This window comes from Mus caroli, unplaced genomic scaffold (genome assembly GCF_978045245.1).
Source record: "Mus caroli unplaced genomic scaffold, Mus_caroli_1 scaffold_12, whole genome shotgun sequence".
In the NCBI taxonomy this organism is placed as follows: Eukaryota; Metazoa; Chordata; class Mammalia; order Rodentia; family Muridae; genus Mus; species Mus caroli.
In genome coordinates, this window is record NW_028227267.1 from 118,235,087 (window position 1) to 118,247,173 (window position 12,087).

The 12,087-nt window shown below is 46.0% G+C and overlaps 1 protein-coding gene and 1 long non-coding RNA gene across 8 annotated transcripts in view; both read left to right on the plus strand.

Annotated features, from left to right (window-relative positions):
- Nucleotides 1-12,087, plus strand: part of Farp1 (FERM, ARH/RhoGEF and pleckstrin domain protein 1) — a 251,806-nt gene that overhangs the window by 68,638 nt on the left and 171,081 nt on the right. The window lies entirely within an intron of this gene.
- LOC147001948 (uncharacterized) overlaps nt 1-12,087 on the plus strand; it is a 51,620-nt gene that overhangs the window by 5,423 nt on the left and 34,110 nt on the right. The gene's annotated exons all lie outside the window — the stretch shown is intronic.

Sequence of the window (12,087 nt, forward strand, 5' to 3'; positions counted from 1 at the left end):
CTGCTTTTCTGATGGTAGCAACATTGCCTAAGCTGTTTTGGAACCCTAATTAGGAACATTCTGGAGTCAGGCCTGCAGTGATTAAATGGGGCTTTCATTTCCTTACCTTCGAGATGAAATGGGCTTTTCATTGCCCTGACCCTCACAGAAACCTGGGCAAGCCATCAACGGAGGCCTGTGCTTCCATGCTGTCTGACTCGGGGAAGGGCAGGATTTTAAAAGCCGTCTTCCTGATCCTTGGGCTCTGTCAAAGAGAAAAGCGGACATTTGTCCTCTTGGAACACCCTGTGGGTTTCTTTCTGGAAAAGTCAAGGCTGGGCATTTAATCAGGTCTCTCTCTCTCTCTCTCTCTTTAGTTTTCATAGAGTTCCTGTTTCTATTTTCTTTCAGCAGTCTTAGGAAATGAGTCCTGTTGGACAAGCCCGCTATCCTGTTGGTCTCTGGGTTTCCACGGGGAGATGAAGCACACCTGTATGGGGAGGGAAGCTCCCTGCCCTGCTTTGCAGCGTTCTGTGGCTCTCCTGGAGAAGCAGGATAAACCTACATAAAATTTAATTGTCCCTTTAAAGCCAAGGCCCAGAGCACACACTGCCTCCTAAGCGTCAGCCCTCAGTGAGAACAAGTGTAGGGAGTTTCACGTGTCCACTGGGCTCTTAAAAACAAGCCAGACGTTTCTTTCTCCTCACCATGTTGCTCTTGGCTCTGTAGCCAACTTTCTGAAATAGTCCTGAAGTCCATTCCGCTTCGCCTGGTCATTTCTGTGCGTTATTTAACTTGGGATGATAAATGGGGCCTGTCTGGGTTGAGCCTCCCGAAGTTAAATTGAAAGCCTATTTTAATGGAGGAAAAAAATGTTTTTCTTTTTTTTTTTTTTTTCATAAATCATTCCTGATAAATACTGTTAACTTTCCCTTCTGGCTCCCGAGTTTAAATGGGGGCCTGAGATGCTTGCGTGTTCTTCCTTGGGCTTTAGTGATTCTCCTGATCAAAGCTGTCAGCCACACAGCTCAGGAATGCAGCCAGGTCACAGCTGTTTGCTCTTTTCTCCCTAAAAAAACTTACTCAGTAGAAGCAGCTAATAAATAAAAAGAGGGGGCTGTGGTTAAGAGTGTCTACCTCTGACATGAAAATGAGCCACAGTAGGAGGTTTAGAAGTTGGGTTTTTTTTTCTTCTTCCTTTGAATGGAAATATTTTTTCTTAGCAAGAAGATTAGGGGAGAGAGCACTGTGGAGGCCCAGGGCCCTCACTGACAGCCCACCAGCTGTGCCCCTGACTTTGCCACGGAGTTTAAACGTTAAAATGGAGCTTCTTGGTGGAGCAATTGCATTGCAGAGCACACACTGCTCTCAGGGAGGGCGGCCTGCTTCTCTCTGCTGTAACTGGAATTTCATCTTTGTTCTTGAGCCTGGTGGAGACCTTGCTTTTCCTTCAGGGCCGTTGCATGGGTCAGATGGAAGAAAGAACACAAAGGACAGGGCTCTGAGGTGAACACTGGCATGCTTGTGGCAGGCAGAGTGTTCCTCTTCCTGGGCGCTCCCTCACACCAGCCTGGAACTTCCTTTCCATGAATGGTGACACTTAAACCAGTCAGGTGGCCCACTGGGGCTTTTGTTTGTTTGTTTGTTTTTTCTTTTTTGGCAATTTTTTCCACTTTAAAACAATTAGATATTTTCTTTATTTTCATTTCAAATGTTACCCCTTTCCTGGTTTCCCCTCTGAAAACCTCCTATCCCATCCCCCTTCCCCCTGCTCACCAACCTACCCACTCCCACTTCTCTGTCCTGGCATTCCCCTACACTGGGACATCGAGCCTCCACAGGACCAAGGGCCTCTCCTTCCAGTGATGTCCCACAAGGCCATCCTCTGCTACATATGCAACTGGAACCATGGGTCCCTCCATATGTACTCTTTGGTTGGTGGCTTAGTCCCTGGGAGTTCTGGGGGTACTGGCTGGTTCATATCATTGTTCTTCCTATGGAGTTGCAAACCCCTTCAGCTCTTTTGGGCCTTTCTCTAGCTCCTTCATTGGGGACGTTGTTCTCCGTTCCAATGGTTGGCTGAGAGCATCCACCTCTGTATTTGAAGGAAAGGCCATCCAGAGACTGCCCCACCTGGGGATCCATCCCATATGCAATCACCAAACCCAGACATTATTATGGATGTCAACAAGCGCTTGCTGACAGGAGCCTGATACACCTGTCTCCTGAGAGGCTCTGCCAGTGCCTGACAAATATAGAAGTGGATGCCCTCTGGTTTTCTGAAGGTCTTTGAGATACAAGTTGTGGCTGAAGCAGGTGGACTGACCTACTGCAGTCGGGGGTCAACCCATGTGAGGCTGAGCTAGGAAGGTTGCCATGATTCCAAAGCCAGCCCAGATCTCAAAAAACTCAAAATAAAAGGAAAAAACAATACAAACAAACAAACCAAAAAAAAAAAAAAAAAAACAACTGGGGGGGGATTTTTTTTTCCTAGAACTTTACGTGAAGTTTTGCTCTGTTGATTTCTTAGTCCCTATTATTTCCAGAACCCAGAGACATGTTATGTTTTTACTAGAGTTGGTGTGTCTAACAAGATCCTTGAATCTGTGTCCTGTTGTCAGGACAAATGGAGATGGTTCCGGGATTTTGAGAGCTCTGTGGCGGTGTGGGTTTTGTGTGCTCTTTGAAGGGATGCTCTTATCTTTGATTGCAAATATGAAGGCAGGTGTTTCTACGAGTGGACTGTTGGATCCAGTCGTCATTTGCTCGTTTTTTTTTTTTTTTTATTGCGCTGAACTTCTGAGTTGGGTGTGGCAGTTGTAAGTCCTATAGCAGACACGGAATGATGTCCAGGTTGGGAGTTTTTGTGGATAGATTGATTGTGGAAAAGAACAGTTCTAAAAGCCTCCACTAACCTTGAAATTGTGTGTAAGAGCTTTTATTAGGATTATTTCCTCCTTACATGAGCAGGAAGTTGCACCAGATACCCCACAATGAGATTCTGTGGCTCTGGTCTTATTTGTGGACTGTGACCTTGGAAACATAATCCGGGTCCCATAAGGTGTTTATCAACATGAGAGGCAAGGTGCTGCCAGCGATAAGAACATGAAGAAAAATAACTACTAGTCCTTGCGAAAAGGACGGGCATTATTTATGAGTGGGCGGTGAGCTGGCACAGACCTCTGGCAAATGTCTTCCTTTAGGTGGTGTGAAAGGAACAGTTGTTCTCTCTAGCTAATCTATGAAGTCTGTGTGGGGGAGCATAAGAGTTTGGGTGGGGTGAGGGAGTGATGTGAAGGAGCCAGAGTCCCACCCGAGGGCCTCCATACCCCAGTCCACACTTTATCTGTGTGTAAAGCCCATAGAGGCCATTGGGATGATGCTGTCCTGTGAAAAGGCCCATGTCTGTGGAGGGATGGCCTTGACGCAGAGTGGTGGTGACTGTGAAGGCCAAGCTTGAGCTTGAGTTTTAGATGGAGCGTCAGGGAGTTGACAGGTAGGAGAGAAGTCATGGGGGATTGGAAGACTGCAGTGGACGGGGTTGGGAACAGGGAGCTCCTGTGCACGGAGACCATAGGTGTGTAGCTTTTAAGGTTTCAGCTTGGGTGGCTCCATGCTGCTACCAAAGACGGATTGACAAATAAATATCATATAGGAAATTGTCTTATTTTAGTATTTTAGTTGGGAACATTGCTGAGGTCTCTGATAAGAGGCATTGTGTGTGTGTGTGTATGTGTGTTTGTAATGTGTGTATGTAGTGTGTATGGTGTGTGTATGGTGTGTGTATGGTGTGTGTGTGTGTTTCATACCATTTGCCTTCCTCAGACACTCCAAATCACATTAATTTTTGAGGTAGGGTCTCACTTGAACCTGGATATTCACCAAGACCAGCCCCTGAGCCCCTGAGCTCCTCCTGTCTCCACTGTCTGGCCCTGTGATTGTGCCTGGCTTGTATGTAGATCAAGCTCATGCTTTGGTGGCCAGCACTTTAGCAGCCGAGCTAACTCTCTGGCACCTCTACTATTGTTAGTCAAGGTCCCACTCTGTAGTCCATGCTGATCTTGGACTCATGTCTCCTGCCTCAGCCTCCCGATTACAGAAATGACGCTAGACATAGCAAACAGAGGTTGCTTCTTATGCTCTTACATGCTTTTAATTTAATCCTTCACTTTTAAATATCCCCATCACCCCCAGAAACCACTGCCTTTAGCTTGTCACACTTGCATGAGGATGGACGTGCTTCAATCCAGTACTTTCTTAGGATTCTGCTCATGGTTTGTATTACACAGCTTGTCATGTAATTTCAGTGGAATTCACTTGAAATATGAGCTATAACATAGGTTACGGTGGCTCATCTGTCAACAGTCATATGAGGGTGAAATTTCAATTACCTTTGATATGGACACACTGGGAGAGTGTTCTCAGAGTTGCCAGGCAGTCACAAGCCCTGAAGAGGGGGAATGTGCTTGAGAGCTGGAACTGTTGTCTATGCTGCTATGACTGGACACTGCCAGCTGGGTAGCTCCAACAGTGTGAAGTTGACTCACACTGGGCATGGGAGGATGGACGGTCAAGCTCCTCTTGTTTGAGCCCTGATAGATGCCACCTGTCTATTTTAACTCCAGCTAGAAACCTTAGAGCAGTCTTGGCTGTGGGATGGTTGCTAATAGCATATGCTCACTCAGGAGGAGGCCAAGAATGCCTCACAGAATGTGATGATCAGTTTTTGTCAGCTTGACACAAATTGGGGTCGTCTGTAGAGAATGTCTGCTGGTGGACCGAAAATGCATCCATCGGGCTGTGCCGTGGGCAGATGTACGGGGCATTTTCTCGATTAATGATGGAGGTACGAGGGCCTAGTCTAGTGTACCACTGCACAAGTAGTCCTGGGTTACATAAGAAACAAAGCTGAGCAAGCCATGGAGATGCAGTAAGCAGTGTTCCCCAGTGGCCTCTCCTTCAGCTCATCCCCAGGTTCCTGAGTTTCTGCTCTGGCTTCCCTTGACGTTGATAAACCCTTTTCTAAGTTGTTTTCAAATCATATTGTTTTTCATAACAGTATGCCTTTTTTTACGTTCTTTTTTTTTGTCTGAGAGAGACTCTTCAGCTTCTTACTATGGCAGGGTGGGGCCTAGAGAGTCTTGTCAGTTTCAGGGACTTCCTGAAGCTATTTTGAGTTGTTCAGGTTTCTGCATAAGGATACAAAGTTTCAATCTCGCAGGAACTTTATACAACATTGACCTGGCCACTGATGCAGTAGTTGTTTTCATAAGCTTTCTTTTCATCTTTTCTTTTCTTTTCTCTTCTTTTCTTTCTTTTCTTTCTTTCTTTCTTTCTTTCTTTCTAAGTATAGAATAAAGTTTATAGAGTTTATTCATGGCACGGGGAAGGGAGTCAAGAGGGTAGTAGAGGCAGAGAGAGAGAAAGAGAGAGGGAGGGAGGAGAGGGGAGAAGAAGAGGAAGAAGAAGAGGCCAGCCATGAGCACATTGGGAGAGAGAGGGGGAAGGGAATGGGAAGAGAGCAGGAACAGGAAGGCAAGAGCAAGAGGAGCTTTCCTTCTTCCGGTTTCTTCAGGACAGTTTCTGTCAGGTGGACCTTTCCCATTATTGCCTTCCATTGAGCTCCTTTCTGACAGCCCCGGAAGGGGCATCCAGGCTCCAAAACATAGTGCTCATTTTCTTCAGAAAACTGGGCCAGCAGGAAGCTAGGTGCCAACAGCGTCCCTTAGCAACCTGCTGACCCAGGGCTGCTTAGAGGGAGCCTTGCAGGTTGTGCACCACATCACGCGGCTTCCACAGTACTTGTTGCCCTTTAGTCTGGCTCACTAATGCCATCCTTTGGGTTTGTTCTGGGCATAGTTTGGCAGGACACAGGGTACTAGAGGAAAACAAGGACCTTTTCTCTGTGTCCTCCATCCATGGGACCCTTCCAGCACCTCCTTTCTGCTGTGACACAGAGGTGAGGCTAAGCTGTGGTTCCTTTTCTTTTGGTACATCAATCGAGTAGTGGCATAATTTGGCATTCCTGCATGGACTGTGTGGGAGTCTATGGTGTGGGTTCCTCTTGAGGGGATAAGCCTGTGTGTGTGCATGTATGTCTCTGTATCTCTCTGTGTACATGTGTGTATATGTGTGTCTGTGTATTTCTCTCTGTGTGTATATATGTGTTTCTGTGTGTCTCTCTGCATGTGTATGTGTGTTTCTCTCTCTCTCTCTCTCTCTCTCTCTCTCTCTCTCTCTCTCTCTCTCTCTGTGTGTGTGTATGTACGTGTGTGTGTCTGTGTATCTCTCTCTGTGCATCTCTGTGTGTGTCTGTACCTGTGTGCATGTATCTCTTGCTGCACATGAGTGTCTATGTGTTTCTGCATGCATGAATGTATGTCTTTCTGTGCACATGTGTGCACTCGTGTGTGGAGGTGAGTGGACAGCTGTGCAGCTCCTTGTCTTTGCTTCTGGGATTGAACTGAGACTGCGAGGTGTGTCCTGAGCTGCTGTGCTGTCTTGCTGGTCTCCTTTCTCAGGTTGTTTCCTCATATAATTTGCCTTAACTAATATTCGGAGCATCATAGGGCATCACCCCAACCTGTCCCTTCTGGCTTTCTTTTCTTCTTTCTTTCTTTCTTTCTTTCTTTCTTTTTTTCTTTCTTTCTTTCTTTCTTTCTTTCTTTCTTTCTTTCTTTCTTTCTTTTTCAAGGCAGGGTTTCTCTGTATAGTCCTGGCTTTCCTGGAACTCACTTTGTAGACGAGGCTGGCCTCGAACTCAGAAATCCACCTGCCTCTGCCTCCCAAGTGCTGGGATTAAAGGCGTGCGCCACCACTGCCTGGCCCTGCACTGGTTATCTTGCTGTGAGTATTTGTTTTTTTTTGTTTTGTTTTCCTTTTAACTGAGAATACGACCATCTGCATAGACTTCTTTTCCTAATTAGAGCCTATTAAGGTTTTTATTTGGAGGGGTATAATTCACCCCGCATATGTAACTTCTATTAAAAAAATAAGTTAAAAAGTTGATTTCTCAAATAATTTGAATAACAGGCAGACCAATTTCTGCTACTCTCACCGCAGGACCCCGACACTGTCGTTTTGGAGCATGAAGAGACAGGTCTCTTCCTAGCAAGTCTTGCTGTGTAGGCCAGGCTGGCATTGAACCTACAATGTTCCTGTCTAAAGATCCTGAGGGCGGGATTGTCAACTGCGCTACCAGGCCACTCAAGACAAAACCTTTCAGTCCATGTATGGGTGACAACTGAGAATGGCAGTGTGGGTGGCACTGGGACATGCAAGCTGTGGTCAATGAGGAGGTATTGCCTCACTACCCATTAGGATAGTCACTGTGAACAGTCCCAGCAGAGCAAAGCCAGAGTATAACCAGGTCTGTGAGGAGGAGGAGGATGTGCAGGGATGGGACCTTTGCTGCTGTTGCTGAGACTGATACAGCTCTTGGGAAAGCAGGGAGGCAGTTAGGACGCTATAATCTCACTTTGGGAGGGGTGAGCTAAGCTCCAAAGGAACCAGAAGCTGATCATGAAGAGACATTTGCACACATGTGTTCCTAACAGCAGTATTGGCAGTGGGCACAGCATAGAAGCAAACATTCATCCACAGTAAGTGGATAAGGGGCATGCTATTTTTAGAATATTATATGTTATTTTTAGAATATTATATGTCACACACGTGACACGTACATACATACATACATACAAATGGAGTATTGCACAGCTGTAAAAAAAAAGAAAGGTGAACTCTGAATACATTGTGGAGATTGGAATAAGGCAGTCACAAACAAAAAAATGACAGTAGGATTCTCCCTGTCAGAAACATCTGAAGTAGCCGGCTTTGTAGGAGAAAAGATGGACCGTGGTGGTCTCTGAGGCAGGGGAGGACTGCGTGTGAAATGAAGAGTTATTGAATAACAAGCTTCACGTTTCAGACCGAGAAAGAGAGAGAGAGAGAGAGAGAGAGAGAGAGAGAGAGAGAGAGAGAGAGAGAGAGAGAGAGAGAGAGAATGAAGTGCTGTAGGGTTGCTTCACGACAGTTCAGATATGCTTAACACCACTGTTCCTGTGTGTAAACATGGTAAACATGCTAAACATGGTTAAACATGGTAGGTCTCATGCTATTCTATAATCACAGAAAATGATGCCACGGGGCAGTCTCATTTGGAAGACGTCTGACCCAGTCCCAGCCCACTGAGCATCTGTTTCTCTCAGCACTTTCATTCTGTACTCCACTCATTCTGTTTGTTTGTTTGTTTGTTTTATCTCCTGTTTATATTTTGATAGTTGCTATTTATGAATCTTGCCTCCTGGGGAGATGCTAAATTCCTTTAAGTCTGGAACTAGGTTCTGTGTGACCTTCCGTGTGCTAGCCAGCAGTGTCACGTGCATACCAGGAGTAAGGACTTTTAATACAGCAGACCTTCTGTATTCATTAAGCCACTTGTAGAATCGTTAGAGAGCTGTTGACGCTAAGCGCCAGCTCTCTTCCCATATTATTTATTGACTTTAAGCTAATGCCTGAGAAAGCCTTGTGTAGACATAACCTAACTGTAAATGGTGCTGAGTTACCACAGATCCTGTTGAAGAAAGCCCCCAAGTTCCCATGATTACTGTGTGAACAGACCAGTCAGGTAATAAGTGTCCAGCTGCTGGGTGTGCTGCAAATGCCTGTGATACTAAGTCCTTGGTAGGTGCAGGCAAGACAGACGGCTGCAAGTACAAGGCTAGCCTGGTCTACATTTGGATTGCTTGGCTAGCAAGAACTATGTAGCGAGACTCTGTCTACAAAGATAAAATGGATATGGATTTAAGGATCAAACTTTTAAAAACATAAATTTTTAAATACTTATACTGAACTTGCCTTGCGCACACAGACTGGGTGGCATCTGCCATAGTTGGCCCATGGATCCCACCGTTGGGTATTGGTTTTGAGTTAAGGCATGGCATCCCGAGGGGCTGACAGGACAGAGCTCTTTGCAAGTGATACTTTTTCTATTTTTCTATCTCTGTCCACAGTCCTCTCCTCTGCATGTAGTTTCTTCTGAGAGTCTCATGGTACAGACAAAGAGGGTATGTATGCTACCATGTTAGATCTCTGGAATAGCTAGGGTTTTTTTTTCTCTTAATTTTGTAAGAACTATAAAAGTTGTATCTAAAAATGTAGTGTCTGAGTAAATGTCTCCATTAAGAATTCCTTTCTATTTGTGTTATTCACTTTGGGAGGCCTCTCAGTGACTCCGTAAGGTACCAACAGGGGCAACATCCTGGGGACTTGCTCTCTAGAGGATGGAGTTCTTTTGCAGACTGTAACACCAACTGGAAAGGTGAAGAGGGCCACACTCCAGGAAGGACTGGATGTAGTTCACTGAAGAGACTGGAAATAAACACTTTCTTTCCCAGTTTGCTTTGGTTATGGTATTTATCACAGCAATAGTGACCCTAACTAGACAGACAGGATCTTACTGTGTAAACCCTCAGTGGCCTGGGATTCACTATGTAGACCAAGCTGACCTAGAACTACAAAAGATTGGCCTGCCTCTGCCTTGGGAATGCTCGAATTAAAAGCACCGCATTCGGGATTTGAGCACTATGAAAAAACTTTGCCATTGAGCATGAAGTTGTTAGAATAACTAACTTTAAGGCCCCCTAGGCAACATTGTAACTTTCAGGATAAATGTTTGGAGCAAATCGTTAAAAAGATGGTGGGGTTTCATGAGGACCTCTGCACCCCTAAGAGTACTTACCCCCAACACAATTTGCATTCCTTGGAGAAAACAAGGCATAAGTAAAATGTTGCTGGTGCAGGCGTGTCTCTACAGTTGTGTATGTTACTGTGCTTTCTCAGGAGTCTCTGGATTATAGGCCACTGAAAATGATTCTGACCAATGTTAGCAGTGAAGGGAGCTGTGGAAAGATCATCGGGCACGCCACCCTGGTCACGGCAACATGGATAGCGTGAGCCAGGCAACGGGCCCATTTGTCTTTCAGAGTATCTTTTAGTAAATCCAGGAGAGAGTGTGCCTATGTGGTCCTCAACCAGCTGTGGTTAGCACATTCCTGGGCATGGATAGAGGGAATCTCAGAGAGTAAAGGTGACATATCTAGGGTCAGAGTGGCCAGTGTGCCAGACAGCCAGAGAGTAAAGCAGGGCAGTGCACAGCAAGGTCACATACAAGCAGCCCTGGGTGACGGCATGGCCATCACCCTCAGAAAGAAGCTGGGGAATTTCATTTTCCTCATAAAAACAAACAAAAGAACAAATTCTCTGCAACTTGATTCTCTGTAAGTGCCTTTCTCTCAGTTACATTGTATCTAGCCCACGAGTTTCTCTTCTGTAGAGTCTCATTTTGTTGCTTTTCCTTATTCTGAGGTGCAGTGGATACACTGGTGGCTTTCACCTCCCGATGTTTTGAAGATCTGCTAGGATCTGCAGGAAAAGATTTCCATCAGTAGTTGTCAGGGGCCCATGCTGTGAAGGTAGAGTTCATGAATGGGTGCAAATGTGCCCGTTACTAATGCATGTCAGGTCAGCAGAGAGTGCACTGCCATCAAACCACAAGAGTCAATGACATTTCCAATAGTATTACTTGTCTCCCTCCACCCCATGCCCGGAGAAGTCTGCTGTGGTTTCCCTGGTGGCAGAAGAAGGTATCTCCTTTGGTGTGAGGACTTTTGTGGTGTTGGTTGACATCCACGAGGCCCAGAGGTTTGAGGGCCTCTGCTGTAGCAGATTCCACTGCTCTGCTGGACCTAGTGCCTGCGTGCTCAGTGACACTAAGTATTGCCTTTGGCAGAACAGACCAACTCACTGGTTAGATTTTTCCAAGTCATGATGGATGGCAGCATTTAGCAAGACACCTTAAATCCTCTTTCTTTGTTAAAATAAAAGAACCAGAGGGATTGGATAAATATGAAACATCTTTGAGATGAGAACTGAATGAGAATAAAGGTGCAGTGTGCATGCCGGTCATGGTGGCCCCTCAGTTACGGATGCATGCCAGATTGTCATGCTGGCCAGCGGGGATAATAACTGTCCCTGAATGATGCAGACTCACTTCATCATCACTGGCAGACAGTGGGGTAACTATACACCCTCCCTATCCAATAGGAACTATCAAGAATATGTGCTTCTGCAAGTGGTAACTCAGCAGAAGTGAGCAGAGAGCCCCAGGATATGAGGGAGGCAGGCAGGCAGGAGGCTCCCCAAGCTGGAGTCCCTTCAGGAGGAGAGTTCTATGATGTTCTATGAATTCCCAGGGGAACGTAGAAGCCCAGGGAGTGTGTGTGTGGTGTGGCATAGGGTAGGTGCGTGTGAATACAGATTCCCCTGGAGGCCATGGTCTTCAGATCCCCTGAACCTGGTTTTACAGACTGTTATTTACCGTCTGTAAACATGTGTGACTGGGAACTGAACTCAAGTCATCTGGAGGATCAGCAAGCACTCTTAACCACTGAGCATCTCTCCAGCCTGACATTTTGAGTTTTTAAGAGGTATTTTAACATTTTTTTTTCAACTCTAAAAATTACTGCTACCTGTGGAATCATCTGGGATGCTGACTTCTTACATCCAAGGAAACCGAGGAACTGCTTCTGCCAGTGCTTTGCATTGTGGGCTGGCTCCGCCGTTTCTCCCCAGCAGAGCAGCCCATGTGGCTCAGGGAGTTTTGGAAAGTTCTCATGTTTCCCCTGCAACAAGTAGAAGGTGATCATTTGGGGGAAATGAGCTGTTCTTTTCTAGCCGTGTGTAAATCATCTCCCTTCTGGTGAGGATCTCTTCCCCGCTCAGGAGAAGCGGGATATAAGACTTTGATTTTCATCCTTCAAGCCTGCCTTGGTACCAGCATCCTGGCTGAGTCCTGCAGCTGGATTTCCTCAGCAGGGCGTCAGTGCTCAGTGAACATTACCTGTTAGTTCCTCTCACCTCCCTGCTTCTCCTTGGTGCTTAGACTAGAATCAGTTCTTAGAAACTGTGGGTGGAACCAGGAAGCAGTGCCTTGGTAAAGTAAGAGGCTATGTATGGGTATTAAACCAGAAAGGGAAGAGACTTGACCATAGAGAGAGAAAAAACACAGGGATAGATGGAGGTCTCTGGGCATTCTTGACCAGAAAGAGC